The sequence below is a fragment of the Microtus ochrogaster genome, unplaced genomic scaffold (genome assembly GCF_000317375.1).
Source record: "Microtus ochrogaster isolate Prairie Vole_2 unplaced genomic scaffold, MicOch1.0 UNK97, whole genome shotgun sequence".
NCBI lineage: Eukaryota > Metazoa > Chordata > Mammalia > Rodentia > Cricetidae > Microtus > Microtus ochrogaster.
Window position 1 is genome coordinate 310170 of NW_004949195.1, and position 6141 is coordinate 316310.

At 43.1% G+C, this 6141-nt stretch overlaps 1 long non-coding RNA gene across 1 annotated transcript in view; it reads right to left on the minus strand.

Annotated features, from left to right (window-relative positions):
• Window positions 1-6141, minus strand: part of LOC101992564 — a 59772-nt gene that overhangs the window by 27188 nt on the left and 26443 nt on the right. The window contains exons 4-5 of the long non-coding RNA XR_258938.3: window positions 668-783; window positions 291-422 (exon numbers count right to left, since the gene is read on the minus strand). This is a non-coding gene — a long non-coding RNA (uncharacterized LOC101992564). The remainder of the gene's footprint in view (window positions 1-290; window positions 423-667; window positions 784-6141) is intronic.

The window sequence follows — 6141 nt, forward strand, 5'->3', positions numbered from 1 at the left end:
CCCGGTCGGCCGGTCCGTCCGTCGGTCGCGGTGACAGGTCGGGCGGCGGTTGCTCGGCCGCGTCCCGCTCAAACCGCGCCTCCCCTCCCCCCCACGCCGCTCCGCGCTCGCTCCCGCCACCATCAGCCGGACGCCGCCCCCTCGCGGGTGGACGGACACCCGAGTTCCCGGCGGGGAGTCTGCGATGGAAGGGGCGGCGGACGCCGAGTCCGGTGCCTGCGTCCCCCACGGCCCGCGGTCCCCCCCGCGGCCACCTCCCAGACCCGCTCCGCTGCACTCCGGGCTCTTACCGTCTGCGCCAAACTTGCCGAAGCTCCGCCGGTTGCCTCCTGACTTAAGTTATTTTTTGGCGATTTTTGGGGGATTTTTCGGCGCGATTCCGGCGTCGCGCTCCGCTCGCGCAGGTTATCCCTTCTGTCCCGCTAGATTGATGAGATCAGGCATCACTCGAAAATGGCGCCGAAAGCGCTGCGGCTCCTCATTCAAATTCGTTAGAGCCAACCCCGCCGCCCCGGGGCATGCCGGGAACGCGGGCAGTCTCCACAGCTGGCCGCGGTTCCCCCTCCTCCCCCCCTCGCGACCCTGCTGCGCATGCGGAAAACTTCTACACCCCCCCCAGCCCCAAGCTCCGCACAGGCGCAGAAACGTCGTGGCGCAAGGCTCTCACTTCCTCGGTTCCAGTCCCCCGTGTCGTGCGCGTGCGTGTGTGTGCCAGCGTCGCCCTTGTGCCGCCGTGGAGATGTTCACCTTTCAGACACCACTCCAGTGACACAAGTTCTCTACCTTTGGAAGGAAACAAATTAGGGTCCATCTTAAGCGTTTCGTTAAAAAACAAAAACCAAAAACCAAACAAAACCCGCCTTTAACGGGACTCCTAACACCAAGGGTGCCTCTGAGGCTTGCGCGGCTACACAGGAACTTAAAGCGCGCCGGCGTCAAGCCCTCGCCCTCCGCCAACGCCTTACAGATCTGTCACACCTAAGCCTCGAAACCACTTCACGAGGTAGGAACTTGACGCTCCGTCCGACGACCAGTGCGCAGCTGTCACACCCCGCCGCCGCCCTCCCTCCCTCCCCCCGGACCCACAGGCGCGCGACCCGCCCTCCGTCCGCAAGCCTTTCACCCGAGCTTTCGGTTCTGGTTTGGAGACAGGGGATGTACAGTCTTTTGGTCGGCACCAGAGTGCTTTTCAAAAAAAAAAAAAAAAAAGTTTGTAATGGTGTAGTAAATTACGGATTCGCAAAGATAGTGGTAACAGTCGCGGAGCACTGATAATGCAGGGCTTTGTGGAGCAGATCTTTTCACTCCCATACCTCTAGGAAGCATATAGTATTTTCGTTTTACAAATGCTACCTGATGTTCAGATTAGAAATTCTGCCGCCTTACAGCTGATGAGAGCACAGGCGTTAGGCAAACTGCCTGTTAAGACGGACACAAAATAAAAGTTACTATTTTAGCGCTTTGCTTACAAAAGCATCTTTTGAGTATTTGCTTGTATTACCACTAGGCCAATTAAGATGAAATGTTTAAAAAGAGAAACTGTCATTGCTCCTAAGTGACTACAGTTTAGGGTTATGTTTGGTTACGTTTTCCTTAATTCTCACGGAGTTTTTAAAAATTATTTTCTCTGTATAAGTGTTTTGCCTACACGTATGTATGTGCATCCCATATGTGCCCTCGAATGTCAGGAGAGGGTGTGGGATTCCATGGAACTGGAGTTAGGGATGGCTGTGCAGTGTGGGTGCTGAAGCCAAGCCTCTGCAAAATCAGCAAGTGCTCTCAGCTGCTGAGCCATCTCTCCAGCCCTAGCAAATGATTTTTTTTTCTTAAAAAAAAGAACCCAACTGTTTAAAAACCAGGAATATTAGTTATATTTGCTCTAGTTTTTATTATAAAACAGCTTGTGGTGAATCATAACTTTAGAAAACATATCTTATTATGGAGTTTAGACTGGCCTAGAACTCAAATTTTGTAGTCCACGCTGATATCCTCCTGCTTCATTCAGTCTCTTGAGTGCTGGCATTTTAGGTTTGTGCCACCATACCCTGAAGTGTAAATTTTGAATATAAAAAGATGTACCCTGAGCCAGGCAGTGGTGGCACACTTTAATCCCAGCACTCAGGAGCCAGAGGCAAGTGGATCTTTGTGAGTTCGAGGCCAGCCTGGTCTACAAAGCAAGAGCCAGGCAGCCTAGACTGTTTCTCTGAGAAACCCTGTACATGTATCCTATTCTTATGAATGTTCAAACAGTAGATAGGAGACTTCCTTAAGTACTAAAGAGTAAGGGGATTGGAGAAAGCGGCCATGATTTGCATTATTGAGGCCCAACTGGAAGAGAAGTGGATTTTAGCAATCAGATCAAGAAGTGACATGGCTGAACAGTGTTCAGTCATCTACATTTTGCTCAGAATAAAATTTACGTGGTGATCTCTTTTAAAATATCGGAGTCTAGTTTTGTTTAAAATCTTATGTAGCAAACCATGAGTCCTGAGTCACTAAAATGGGAGAAAGCAAAATCTAGTCACAGAGTTCTTGTGCCTGAACAGAAAGCCAATTATCTTTCCACCACAAGAGGGTGTAAATTCCTGGGCTAAATTTCCAAGGGAAAAAAGCATGATTTTTTTTTCATATCAGATCATCACACTCCAGTAAAGACCTTGGAAGAATATTCAGTTTGACTTTACACCCCCAAACCTGCTACACCTTACGAGACTAAAGGTCCCATTACTTAGGTGGTATTTGGTACCTGAGTACCAGGGCATAAATTCCCAGCTGTCTTCTAGAAAGGCTTCATCATCTGTGTCTGCCCACTTCCTCCCACTTAGTTTTAGCTCTGTGTACTTTTGTGATAGAGTACAAGTCATATTTAAAATCTGAGGCTTTTACTTTGGTACATTGGAATGCAATTGCCAACAAATGAATGATAAATGTGGGTCTTTTGGAAAACATGTCCTGAAATCTCAGGGCCTCCACCCCCCCCCCAATACTGTTTCTAATGAGTAAGCTTCATCTGAGGGGATACTGGCTTCCACATGCTAACTTCTTTAGTTAAGACTGTAAAAGCATCATTGCTCAAAAAGAATCAGACATCAGGAAGCATTTTGAACAGTAACTTGAAAACAGAACTCACAAGCAAATTGTTTAAAAACTATTTAGCAATTTGCAGTTTTCTTTCTTTTCATATCCCCCACCACCCACCAAAAACACCCCAGACAGCCTCTCACTGTGTAGTTCTGGCTGTCCTGAAATTCACTATGTAGACCAGGCTGGCTTTGAACTCACAGACATCTATCTGCTTTTGCCTCCCCAACACACCACTACACCCAGCTTATGTAATGTTTTCACGATCCCTTTATGTCTGTTATTTCTTTAAAATGAACTAAAAGAAAAAGTAATATCAATTTCAAATTTATAAGAAGTTACAAAAAGTTAAAAGATTATCCGTGCCATTTGCTGCTTCTCTTTCTCTCCAGATAGATGTATTTTCAACCCCGCCCAACCTCCCTTTTCCTGAACTTTTCTCAGCAATCATGGGTCCTGACTTCACTTCTATATTCCTGTGAGTGTATTTCCTGACAGCTTGGCAAACTTAACTTACACTTGAACGTATACTTTTTTTTTAAGCATCCCATGCTTTGGAAAACTTCCAGTCTTTGTCTTTTAAGTCCTTGATGTATTTTAAGAATCCCGTTCCAAGTCGTATTTGAAAGGAGCTACACACTTTTTGGGGGATATTCATTCTGTGTTTTATGTTCACTCACAGCTGACAACTGCACAGATTCTGTTGCATGTTTCTCACAGTACTGCTTCTAGAGCATACATGATATCCATCTACTCACTGATGGTTGTAATTTTGATAACCTTGTCAATGTGTGGCCCATACTTTCTACTGTGCAGTTAACTGTGTCTTGTTTTGTGTTGTTTTTCCCTTTCTGGAGATAGAAATTCGTGAGGAGATTGTATCCTGCTCATCAGAAGTTTCCTTCATATTCAACATTCATAATTGCTGGTACAGTTTATACAGTGGATGCACAATGACTGAACAATCTATTAGCCTCTCCACATTTTCAGCCCACAGCATTCTACTGTAAACAAAGCCCTTCTGTTTCCCTACTTACCTATTCATTATCTACAGGAGTAGGTCTGAATTCCTGCCTTTCCATTTCTGTATTTGCTTAATCTCATTTATGTTATGACTTCCCTCTACAACACACACACACACACACACACACACACACACACACACACACACTTGGTTTTTCAACACAGATTTTCTCTGTATAACCCTGGTTGTCCTGAAACTCAATGTATGGCCTCAAAATCAGAGAGCCAACTGCCTTTGCCTCCTTAGTGCTGGGATTAAAAATCTGTGCAACATTTTTTTTAATTTATATTTTTTATATGTATGAGTGTTTTGCCTGTGTGTATTGTGTGTACACCATGTGTGTCTTGTGCCTTTAAAGGTCAGAAGATGGTATCAGATCCTCTGGAACTGGAGATAAATAGGTTGTGAGCTACCCTGTGGGTGTTGGAAACCAAACCCAGGTCCTCTGCAAGAGCAGGAAGTGTTCTGAACTGTGAGCCATCTCTCCAGCCACTCTACCAGTATTTTTATTTGTGCATTTGTGTACTGTTTTTCTGAATCATTAGGGTAAGTTACATACATCATTACCTTTCACTTCGAATGTTCAACTGTGTATTTAACTATCTGATATTCAAATTGTCTTGTGTGTAGCTAGTAGCAGCACTTCCTCTTGTGGCTTCTGTCAGCATTACTTCATTTTTAAACAGCACTTCCTTACTTGCTTGTATTATGAAGTAGAACTTGTTTATCTCATTCTTACCTTGCTTTAGCCCTGGAATAACCCTTTTTTTCTAGGAACCCAATTCCTTTTTAAAAGGCCTGTTTCCATGTTATTGGAAAATGGTATTAGGAGACTAAGGTTCAGTATGCTTATTGATACTGTATTATCTGCTTCTTGGAACTTATAGGAGACAGAGCTGAGAAATATAAGCATGTATATATTGTATATATATTTGTATGTGTGTGACCACAAATATTTATACATAATTCTTGCAATATGTGAAGGATATAAATTCAATTTTAAATGATCTTAAATATAAAAGACTATTATAGTGACATTTATAACATTCTAGATAAAAGAAATAAAGTCATAGCCACATCAACAGATCATATAGTTTCCATGTTCCCTTTCAGTCATTGTCTCCTAGTTCTCGTAATCCTTTTTCACTTAACATACCATAAACATATGAGTTACTATGTAATTTTCACAATCTTCATCTTACATTGCTCTGAAATATATCATTAGAAGTTTCAATTCCTGAACATTTAGCTTATTTCTAGTTTTTTCTGTTATGATTTTGAAAAGAACATTTTCATACATATGCCCTTTTAATTTAATGCTTTAATAATTGGTTGGAAGATTGTAGAAGTAGAAATGTGATTTCTTACTGTGGGTTTTAATATATGTTCTCACACAGAATGAAACATTTACCAGAATTCAAATTAAAATCAGTGACAGAGATTAAAAAGAAAAAACCAGTAATCTCTTTTAGTAGACAGTTGAATATATAGTGAAAGATAAATTCCCAAACAACTACAGCATGAAAAATAGAGAGGAAGACCATGTCATCCATGGGAACAGATGACTCAGGAAACTTTTAGAGGAAGTGGTAAGGATGCTGTTTGTTTCAAGACACCTTGGAAGGAATTTACCAGATTGGGACTGGACTGAGTTATGTTGGGTTAGCAGGGAAAGGAGAAATGGGCCATAGAAAGCATTTTATGTATCATTATATAACACTTTATCATTAAAGTGTTAGAACGTGGAACAGCTGGGGAGAAACTGGCATTTCAGATAGCTGGATAGTTTGCTGTGATCGGTAGCTGGGTATCTTTGAGAGCAATGAGAAAGGCTGGCCTGCTCCACTGGATAGGGGTTAGGCCATGAATGCCTTATGTGCCACTTTTATACTGGTGCAGTTAGAAAATCTTAAACCAGTTAATATGAGGTTTGTATTTTAGAAATGTACTTAATGAAGGGCTGGAGAGTTAAGAGTACATACTGCCCCCAAAGAGGACCCGAGCAGCAGGCATGTCTGGAAGCTCACAACTGCCTA